This window comes from Physeter macrocephalus, chromosome 18 (genome assembly GCF_002837175.3).
Source record: "Physeter macrocephalus isolate SW-GA chromosome 18, ASM283717v5, whole genome shotgun sequence".
Classification (NCBI taxonomy): domain Eukaryota; kingdom Metazoa; phylum Chordata; class Mammalia; order Artiodactyla; family Physeteridae; genus Physeter; species Physeter macrocephalus.
The window spans coordinates 71155686-71166996 of record NC_041231.1 but is presented as its reverse complement, the minus strand read 5'-3'; the positions used below and the strand labels follow the sequence as shown (position 1 = coordinate 71166996).

General features: G+C 39.0%; 1 protein-coding gene across 4 annotated transcripts in view; it reads right to left on the bottom strand.

Annotated features, from left to right (window-relative positions):
- Nucleotides 1-9865, bottom strand: part of KCTD20 (potassium channel tetramerization domain containing 20) — a 66639-nt gene extending 56774 nt beyond the window's left edge. Inside the window, exon 1 of one of the 4 annotated variants that reach the window (XM_028479618.2) lies at nt 9732-9865. The gene's annotated coding sequence lies outside the window, so the exon portion shown is untranslated. Of the gene's footprint in view, nt 1-9500; nt 9573-9731 lie in introns of those variants that run through there. The other 3 variants (XM_028479614.2, XM_028479621.2, XM_055080083.1) reach the window with 3 other exon arrangements.
- Nucleotides 9866-11311: the final 1446 nt, after the last annotated feature.

Here is an 11311-nt window from a genome sequence, read left to right as displayed (position 1 = left end):
GGCCACAACAGTGAGAGGCCCGCGAACCGCAAAAAAAAAAAAAAAAAAAAAAAAAAAAAAAAAAAAGACTAAAAAACCCAAAAGCTAAAAAAGAAGAGAAAGACAAATCTGACTACAAAAATTTTTTTAAACCTTTGTATGGCAAGGAATCCTATAAAGGAAAAAAAAAACTTGAAAAATTGTATTTGCAACAGACTTTTACAAAGAGTTATTATCACAATATTCAAGGGCTTATGAAAATGCATGAAACTAACCCAACAGAAAAATGCGCAAAGGATGGGGAGAAAAGGGAAATACCCAAGAACTTGGTGAAACTACATTAATAGGCTAGGAAATAGAATTTAAGGCAAAAAAACTACAGAAGTTGGGCAAGGCATAACATTTGAAGATATCTGTTGCCAGAACCACTTCTCTTCCTCATTTCTACCTTGGAAGAAAGCCGTAACAAGAGAAGAGATAAAGGAGAGAAGAGGGCATTCCAATTCCACAGAAAGGCAGGAACGCCTCTGATTCCACATCCCTTCTCCTTCATTTTCCTCTATGAATTGCTGAGGCCAGGCTAGCAAGCTGGCAGATAAAAGCACAAGGACAGTAGTGACAAGATTATAACCACTTGGATATATTTTCCTGTCTTCTCTACTTGACATCCCTAACTTACCGCCCTTAGTACCTTTTTGTCAATATAACTTATGCCTAAGAACAGCTTTTGTGCCAGAAGAGACTATATTATAGTTAGTTGGATTTAAATTAAGACTTAGGACCTTACATTCAATTTATAACTGTCTAAAGGCCTTTAAACAGTTTCCTTTACAACTTTATCAAATTACCTATTAAAAAAAGACTTAAATAACAATAACATTTTTACTCACTACTCAGTTTAAAATATAAAATAAGACAAATATAGTTTAATCCCCTAAAACCACGATCCTAAGTTTGATATTGCCAAACATTTTAAACTATACTTATCATCCTAATATGTTCTCTTTTCTTGTTTTAGCACTTTAATTGCCTCCCAAGCAAATCTTTAAGTACTCAAAAAACCTTTAGTAAATCCTAAAAAAGTAAACTTTTGAATCTAGTATATCTCAAGAAGTTCTTAAATATTACAACACCCTTTCAAAATGCAAAGTTTTCTTATATCCTTAAACTAATAATCAAATCTAAACCCAGTTACTCAAGAACACATTTTACATTGGAATCAAATTAATCAGTTGAGATTCTTCAATATGCCGAATCACCACAAACATTCCATCTTAAGTCCAGATGGACTTAAACTTCACTGATTTAACATATATCATGTGCTACATATTATTCTAAGTACTTTATATTATTTAACTTAATACTCAAAAAAAAAAACTTTTATGAAGTAGGTACTATTATTACCCCTATTTACAGATGAGGAAACTGAGGAAGAAAGAGGTTAAGTTCCCACAGTCACATAGCTAATAAATAGTACAGCCAGGCTTCAAAACCCAGGCTTCTGGCTCCAGAGTCAAATGCATGTTACCCTTAAGCTGTGTTACCTCTCCTTATAGGTCTGATTTACTTCATGAATTCTACGTAAGTTTCACAGGTTTGGAGATATGATTTCAAGCCCAAGATCTGGAGCCAGGACATAAGACCTTTCTGTGCCAGTAACAGGCACACCTAGCACTTTTCTGTTTAAATAGTTGCTTTGAGATGACCTCTAAATCAATTAACTCCAGATAGGGGTTGATTTTACAATCTGAGTTCCCCCGAGTTCAAATTAAGACCTTACCTAATTCTGCTGTGACTTTCAACTTTATTACCTAAAAACAGGGTAGATCAAAGCCTGTAATTTCCACACAGGTGCTTCTATCTTTTGATGGATTCAACTAGTTATGGTTAGTCTAACGACACCTTTAAGCTAGGAACAATCCAAGGTACATAACAGACCAGGCAAAGCTCATGACTCCTAAGAAGAAGACAGTCAACATATGAGGTCCCTAATGTCCAGGGCACTCTTCTGCTTGCTATTATCTAAAACCCTCTATAGGAAGAGATACACAAGCTGTTCAAGATTACTTAATGGCAAACTTCCAGGAAATATCCAAGAGATATACTATTAGCAATAATGTCTTTAAGCAGTACAAGGGAGTGCAATTAAAAAAATTTTAAACGTATTACTCAGTAGGCCATTTTATAAGAAAGAGCTAAGTTTTTGTAGAGTAAGAAAAGATCGGAACGTCTTAGGGGACAGATCCATGGATCAGTACTGTAGCAATAGAACAAACATTGAAAATTCTGGAGACAATCCAAAATCACTGTGTCAGAAGATGGTTCAAGGACCAGTATCAATTAGCATCAAAAGTTTTCACCGACTCTTAGCAAAAATGAGGACAGTGGAGATGATGTAACACGGGGGCGGGCACACACACAATTATTATCCCAGTTCTAAGACACGTGACATTGACTAAGACATCAATATAATAACAGCGTTTCAGGAAAGCACTATTATATTAAATACATACATGATTTTAAGATACAGCCTGATTTCAAAAATATTAAAATGTGAATTGAAAATTATGGTATATATTAGTGTAATGCTTTCTTGGTACCTAAATTAAATCTTTACTTCTTTTCTGATATTAAATGTCTTTTCTTTTACAACATAATGGTGACAGAAAATGATAGTCAGATATATATTTTTTAATGTCCTAAAAGGCTGGCAACCTGATGATGGGCTCTCAATTTCCCCCCACAATTTTACCAATCATAAATCTCAAAAAAAATGTGGGTCCCAATCACCTTCCATCTAGGACTACAAAAACACTTCTATTAGTTCAGTCCAGTCTACCTAAAAATATCCCAAAATAAAGAATCTCTTGCTTAGCTCACCCTATCGGTGGCCAGCGATCCTCAAGGGAAAAAAAATTTTCTTTTTCTTGTGCTGAGCTGAAGTCTGCCTTCCTCCCCACACCCACCGTGACTTCCACGCATTGGCAAGTCCTATGCCCTGGAATAATGCATCCATCAGAATGGGATGGGTAAAACAGAAAACAAAAACCAAAAAAAACCCCCATCTGTTTGAAGGCATTAGACAACTAGTAAGATTGCCAAGACTGCAGAGAAGCTGTGATGGTCAGTTTTATACAGCAACCTGCAAGGCTACAGTCCTAGTCATTCAATCAAACACTAATCTACGTGTTACTGTGAAGGTATTTGGTAGATGTGATTAAAGTCTTTAATCATTTTAGTTTAAGTAAGGAAGATTATCCCAGATAATGTGGGTGGGCCTGATCCAACCAATTGAAAGGCTTTAAGGGCAGAACTGAGGTTTCTCTGAGGAAAAAGAAATTTCACTGGAATGCAGCTTCAACTCCTGCCCAAGAGTCCCAGCCTGCTGTTTCTGATGGCCTAGTCCAGTCTCCACAATGTATACACCAACTCCCTTCAATAAACAGCTTAATATATATGTGTGTATATTTATATATAAATAGATAGATGACATAGATTATTTTGATGATATATAAATACTACACAGAACCATACTCCATAATTAAAACCGTCCTTTAAAGAAAACTTCAGGACCAAGTGGCCTGACTAGCAAATTCTTCCACGCCTTTAAGGAAGAAATTACATCAATCTTATACAAACGCTTCCAGAGAACAGAAAAAGAGGGCCTATATCCCAATTCATTTTCTGAGGCCAGCATAATACTGACCCAAAACTTGACAAGAACATTACCAAAAAGCATTACAGATGACTTTTTCTCATAAGCACAAAATCCTATACAAATTATTAAAAAATCAAACCCAGATACATCAAAAAGGATAATACATATGGCAAAGGTTGACTTAACATTCTAAAATCAGTATAATTCACCACGTTGAAAGGCTAAAAAAGTTTTAGAGTAATAACTAAAATAGCATGAAACAGTATTGATAAACGACTTAAAAAAGGCAGGTTGAAACAATAAATATAGTCACAGAAAAAAAGATTAAAAATATAAACAACTATTCTCCCTTAATTGTAGGCTTATCATATGTGATTTTTAAAAATTGTTTTATTGAGTATGCCAAAGTCTCTAAAATGAATGTGTAATTACTTTTAAAATGAGAAAGGAAAATGTATCTGTAAAAACAGGGAACTCTTCAAGAAAATGTTGGAGTATTTTTAAAGCTTAGAACAGTTTAAAAGAAATTTTTTAAAGTTTCAGAAGAAAATGATATATTACTAAAGAGATCTGGACATTTTTCCATCTAGATTAAAAAGAAATATTAGGAATATAAGACAAATTAGGAATTCAGGTTAAAAACATGAAATAGTTTCTCAAGCAGATTATTCAATAGGATGACAGAATAATCTTGGTAGCTTTAAATCCAACACAAGGGCTTAATGTGGAGGCATGGTGTGCTTCCTAGGGTACTCAACAGCAAGCATGGTTCTAAGGGACAGGCAGAAGGTAGGACAGGTGTGTAGGCATAGGATAAAGGATGATGCTCGAATCCCAAGTCAGAGGGTGCTCAACAGTAAGGACAATGGAATGGATTACCTGACATTTAATTCCCTAAACAGATTGTTATGAGCTAAATTAAATTGTGTTTCCCTCAAAATTCGTATGTTGAAGTCCATTACCCTAGATCCTCAGAATGTGACTGGAAATAGGGTCTTAAAGAGGTGATTAAGATTAAATGAAGTCATTAGGGTGGGCCCTAATACAATACAACTGGTGTCCTTTTAAGTAGAGGAGATGAGGACACATACAGGCACAGAGGGAAGACTGACCATGTGAAAACACAGGGAGAAGGCAGCCACCTCCAAGCCAAGGAGAGAGGCCTCAGAGAAACCAACCCTGCCAACGCCTTGAACTTGGGCTTCCAGCCTCCAGAATTGTGGGAAAATAAATTTCTGTTGTTTAAGCCACACAGTTTGTGGTACTTTGTTAGGGCAGTCCTAGCAAACTAATACACAGATACAACTGCAAAAATTAAATTTTATCCTCTCCCACAAAAAAAGAGATTTAGGGCAAACACACTGAAGGCATCTTACATGGTTTTAAGGTATGGACTGTGATCTTCACATAGAAGTGTAGATCATTAGCTGTTTTATTCTAAGGAAGGTGAACTTTCTTTAATAATCTTCTTAACCAAATCATGTCACAGATTTTTCTGCTACACCCCTACAGTGCTTTCCAAAATGTTAGTAAGCCCTGCCCCCATGTTATAGTAAGAACAGAGATAAAGTTTAATTTATATCTATACTTACCATAAAAGCCTTACTATTTCAACGCTGGAAAGGACAATCTGAATCTAAAGAAAATATCTTCTTAAATTAAAATATTTTAAAAAAACCAGTTAACAGCCAGCATCTCCTGGGAATTCACAATAGTCAGGTGCAAATTAAAGCATTTTACATGAATTAACCCAATCCTAATAACTCTCTGAGGTGGGTACTATTACAACCTCTTTTTCAGAGACATAGAAACTGATGAATATCCAAGCTAGTTAATGAAGGCGCTAAGACTTAAACCCAGTTAAAATTGGCTCCAAAGCCCACATTCTTAACCACTTCCCCATGAAGTATAATGAGGGCACTATTGAGCATAAATTGTAATGGCTTTGGAGTCAGTTTAAATTTGAACGCTGGCTCTGCCACTTACACGGTGTATGACTTTGGGCAAACTTAAGCTCTTTGTGTCTTAGATTCCTTGGCTATAAAATGGAGATAATTAGAGGCAATGGATGTAAAAACATTTAGCACAGTGTCTGGAACATAACAATGTCTACTAATTACTAAGTCCTTACTCTTTCTAATTCTACTTTCATGAATATACAAGAACAATCCAACAATGTCTACTTTGGGATGGACTTCCCTGGTGGCACAGTGGTTAAGAATCTGCCTGCCAATGCAGGGGACACGGGTTCGAGCCCTGGTCTGGGAAGATCCCACATGCTGCGGAGCAACTAAGCCCATGTGCCACAACTACTGAGCCTGTGGTCTAGAGCCCATGTGCCACAACTACTGAAGCCCGCGCGCCTAGAGCCTGTGCTCCGCAACAAAGAGAAGCCCATGCACTGCAACGAAGAGTAGCCCCTGCTCGCCGCAACTAGAGAAAGCCTGGGCGCAGCAACGAAGACCCAATGCCACCAAAAATAAATAAATAAATAAATTTATTTAAAAAAAAAACAAAAAACAAAAAACCAATGTCACTTTGGGGACTGTAAGCAAAAATAGCAAAGGGTTCTCTTCTTTCATCCATACTCCTTTCCTTCCTATGATTCCAGAAATGCATATACTATTCCAATAATCTCATTTCTCATAAGAAGTATATTGAATCAGATTAGCAGTTAGATCAGTCTTATATTCTGTCTCCCACAGAGATACCTAATAACTTGGGTAAGGACAACAGTACAGTTATGCGACAACTTCAGAAGATTCTGGACATTGCTCAAACATCTAACATTTAATAACATTTAATAAAAATTCACCAATGTACTTACTTTAACCTTTACCGAATTAAAAGAAAAATACCGAGTTCATAACATTTCTTGGGATTACAAGATAACTATTTGCTCTTATTTGTTCTATTACTACTTATTCCAAGCTTCAGAGTTCCATATTTTAGTGTTCCCAATCTTCCTGATTTATGTGGTTAGAACATACTCTCCTTCAATCTCCATTTTTCCAAATACTGCTCCTATACTCATGTGAAAGTCTCTCAGTTTTCTTTATAACTGAACTCTTCTAAACCTCTTCCATTTTTGAAACATTTTTCTTGAGATGATTTAGTGGAAAGAACACTGGGCTAGGAGCCAGGAGTCCTCACTCTGCCGTCTCATCTCTCAGATTCCTCATCTTAAAAGGCAAGAAGATTGCAATAGATAAATTTGTAATAGGTTCCCTTATAGCTCTAAGCCTCATATTTCCATGACTCTGGGTCTTCCAACTAGAAATCATTCAGTATGCCAACAATTTCCCTAAACATTTTACTCCAGTTAGCCAAGGAGGAGTAGGGATGTTCAGATTCAGGGGCAGAGGAAGACACAATAATTGGAAAGCCCAGGGCTATAGAAGGAAAGACATGGTATTTTGTGAATCAACAGAAAAAGATTAGTAGGAAAAATGAGATGCCAAGAAGAAGCCAAAGACAGAAAAAAAAGTCAGAAACACACAGTCTAACTCTCATCTCATCCCTACACATCTATTTGAAGAAGAACTAAGAAACAAAAAGCTTTGGGAGCAGAGGTTATCCAGCCCTCATATCTACCTCAAGGGAGCAAGGCAACTCTGTGACATCTTTGCAATGTTGTTGCTAAAATGGCCTACTACAGTGCTTTGCACAAAACAGGCATTACTGGGGTATCTGATGACTGAATTAATGTTCAGATGACCTGAAAGCCCTCATAAATGCTACTGGTACTGCTACATACCAGGAAATCTGAGAGCTCAAGGCAATGGGAAATACAAGGCACTGGCTGTCCTGGTTCTAAGGGGAAGGAGACTAAATTAGTTGGGAGGGGGGAAGATTTGGCCTAATGGCATAACTTATGAGCTGATGCTACTGGAAGCAGCTCCCAGAAGGTAAAAGGACAGATTAACAGGCATGGACCATCTCTAAGGCAATATTATAATATGTATGAAAGTATTTCCTACCCTGGTGTCAGAGTCCAAGAAAGCACTATCTTTTCTAAAGTTTCCTTCCAAAGAGTCAGATCTTCTTGGCTTATGATTGGTTAGGGGGCAGGGGAGAGTAAATCAATAAAGGGATAAGGAAGTTGGGCAGTTCTAAAAATTCTCAGGCCAGCCCTATTTTGGTGTTTCTCAAAGTGTGGTCCCTGGATCACCAATAACAGACCAAGGGAGGGAGTGCTTGCTTAAAATGCAGACTCGGAAACCCATCACTGATCTCTAGAATCAAATTTCTGGGAGAGGTACAAATCAAAACCACGTATATCACCTCACACCTGTCAGAACAGCTATCATCAAAAAGAACACAAATAAAACAAGTTGGCAAGGATGTGGAGAAAAAGGAACCCTCGTACACTGTTGGTGGGAATGTAAATTGGTGCAGCCACTGTGGAAAACAGTATGGAGGTTTCTCAAAAAACTAAAACAGAACTACCATATGACCCAGCAATTCCACTCCTGGCTATATATCTGAAAAAAACAAAATCACTAACTGGAAAAGACACATGTACCCTAATGTTCACAGCAGCATTATTTACAATTACCAAGATATGGAAGCAACCTAACTGTCCATCAACAGATGAATGGATAAAGAAGATGTAAAATACACACACACACACACACACACACACACACAATGGACTACTACTCAACCATAAAGTAAGAATGAAATTTTGCCATTTGCAGCAACATGGATGGACTTGGAGTGCATTATGCTAAGTGAAAAGTCAGAGAAAGATGAATACTGTATGATATCACTTACATGTGTTATCTAAAAAAAATACAACACACCAGTGAATATAACAAAAAAGAAGTAGACTCACAGATACAGAGAAAAAACAAATGGTTACCGGGTGGGGGTGGAACAATATAGGGCTGGGGGAGTGGGAGGTACAAACTATTGGGTGTAAGGCTCAAGGATGTACTGTACAACACGGGGAGTAGAGCCAATATTTGGTAATAACTGTAAATGGAAAGTAACCTTTAAAAATTGTATAAACCACTTTAAAAATTATTAAAAAAATTTCTGGGAGGGGTGTTGGTACTTTTAAGGAGCAAACTTATGTTTGAGGACTACTGTCCCAGAATTTGGGTCGGGGGGTGGGGAAGAGGAGTTAAGGGTGGAGTTCTTCAACCGGATTCTTCAAATTCAACTGCTATAACTACAACACTGTTTGGGGGACCATTAAAAAAAAAGAACCTTAATTTCTCAGGTAACAGCTGCAGCTAGTTGTTTAACAGCTAACAGGGGCACAATTAAAGGGCCTGGAAAATGCATTTTCATAAACTGGTTAAACGGTTCCTCACAGTCTGTTTATCCTGTTAATTTGTTCACTGGTTTCTCGTTTAAAAATAAATCAGATCAATCCAGGAATTTTCAGAAAGAATCACAAACTCCAAAATAGAAGAGGTTTTTTTTTGTTTTTGTTTTTTGATAGTGCAGAACTAGGCTTTTAAACCTGAAAACACTGAACGCTATAAAAAGTAAGGTTTTATTTAAAAGAAAATTACCAGTTCAGGCTCCCCAAGCTCTTTTGCACTCAGAGGCACTGATGAAAGCTAGTAATTTGTGGGTGGCAGAGAAGGAAAACTGAAGCAGGGTTGCAAAGAGCGAGAAGTCCGACCAACTACCTAATTTTTAATGAATTCAATTAACTGCCAGAAAAAACACGTCTGCAAATGTTTTATCAATAAACACTCCGGGGCTCTCATCATTTCTCTTCTGTTGGGATTAAAAACACCAAAGGCCTGCAGTAAAGTCAAGTTATACTTTAGTTGTCCTCACGACTTTGTTGACGATTTCCACACAAGGCGACCCCCCTTCTTCCCCGGATTACCAAGCTTTTTACCCTCAGCACGGAAACTGGCGCCTGGAATCCATTTGCCAACGTTGTGCCTCGAGATGACTGTAGCCCCGCGGGCTTTCAAACTGGGGGTCCGACCCGGCGGGCTGCCGCCCGAGCGGCGTCCCGAAGAGTCGGCCCCCTACCCCCGACACAAAGGCACTTTCTGGGGCCTGGCCCGCTGCCGCACTCGGCCCGCCGGGTCTTCGAGGTGAACGGTCTCGTACCGCCACTTACCTGAAGCTCCCCGCCGCGCTCTCGCACTCGGGGGCCGAATCCGCCCGGGAGGCGCGCGCACACGGCGCCGCGAGCAGCCGCCCCTGGGACTGCCCGGGCCGCAGCGGCGCGCGCCCCCCAACCCCCGCCCCGGCCCGCGCGGCCACGCGGCTGAGTCACCCGGCGCTTCACGTTAAGAGTCCCCCCTCGGCGCGCGGGGCACGCCGGGAAGGCCGGGCTCCGACCAGCTTCCTGGGCAGCGCGCCACAGGGTGTTCCTTTTCTTTCCAGACACGCCCCACTGTCCCACGGAGGACGCTCTCACCGCTGCACAGCAACGGTAGATCGATTTCTGAGCTGCGGATACCCTCTTTCAATTACTAAAAGTCTGAAACGGAAAAGTTAGTAGTTATCTGAATTGTGAAACAAGCTCGCGCAGCCCCAGGACAGCCAATGCTTTTAGAAAATTGTGGAGCCCGGATCTTTACATACGTTTGGGGGGAGGAGGTAGTGAGAATAATGGAGTTCCTTAAACACCTTTTGCTTGGAAATCCCTCTCCTGGATATGCATTCTGACCTAGAGGAGGGGGGAAAACTCCACGTTTTTCTCAAACCTTGAGTTTAAGGAAACTACATAGTATAGCAAACAAAGCTGAATTACACATTTTTAATCAACCTGAAGCAAATTATTGGAAAATTGGTTGTGTTACTAGTAAAGTATTTCAACATTCAAAAAATTATCTATGTATAGTCCATGACCTATAAAGCGTAAAAGGAAAGAAATAGCATCAGTTCTTTCTGTCATGATTTCTACTGGTTTTTGTACTTTTAAAAGTTATACTAGTTAAATAAAAAGTTATACTAGTTAAATAAAAAGTTATACTGATTATGCAAACTATTTTGTTTTAAAATTGTTGAAAACCATTTAAGTTAATAATAGCACGATTTCTTAAATGTTGAGTCAACTTCTTTTTCATTACTTAAGAGTCTAAAAACTAATTTGGGGCTAATGATTATGATTAGGTTTGAAATGGAAGGAATATAAGAAAATATCTCATTCTAGTAGGTTGCAAATGGTTGCCAGATACTTGTATAGTAAAATTGCCTCATTGAGGGCAACAGCTTTAAAAAACTGAAGCTATAAATTTGTTCATTGTAATTTTGTCTTAGAGGTGTAGAGGGTCAGTCCCCATTTCTATTCTTTTACTTCACTTACAATGACTGTAAAACATCCAGTACTGAGTTTGAATCAGGATGGGCTAGGCGCTGCACTAGTCACCTGTAGGTCACTAGTAGGTCAGGTGACTCTACAGGGCAGCTCACCTTCACGTGGTGACACAGCATTCCTAGTTGCTTCCATACCTGGCTCTGCCAACCCAACACGAGGTTTCACATCAGGGATGCCAGAAGAGCTAGACTGGAGAATCCTGCAAGGGCTTTTCTTTGCCTCCTCCGGATGTGGACCTTTCACTTCTGCTGACATTTCATTGGCCTGAACTAGTCACCCGGCCAAACCTGACTTGGCTCTAGGAAGGCTAGGAGGTATAACTTCCTGTGTGCTGAGGGAAAATGAGCAAGAAAAAAGATTTGATGAACACAGCA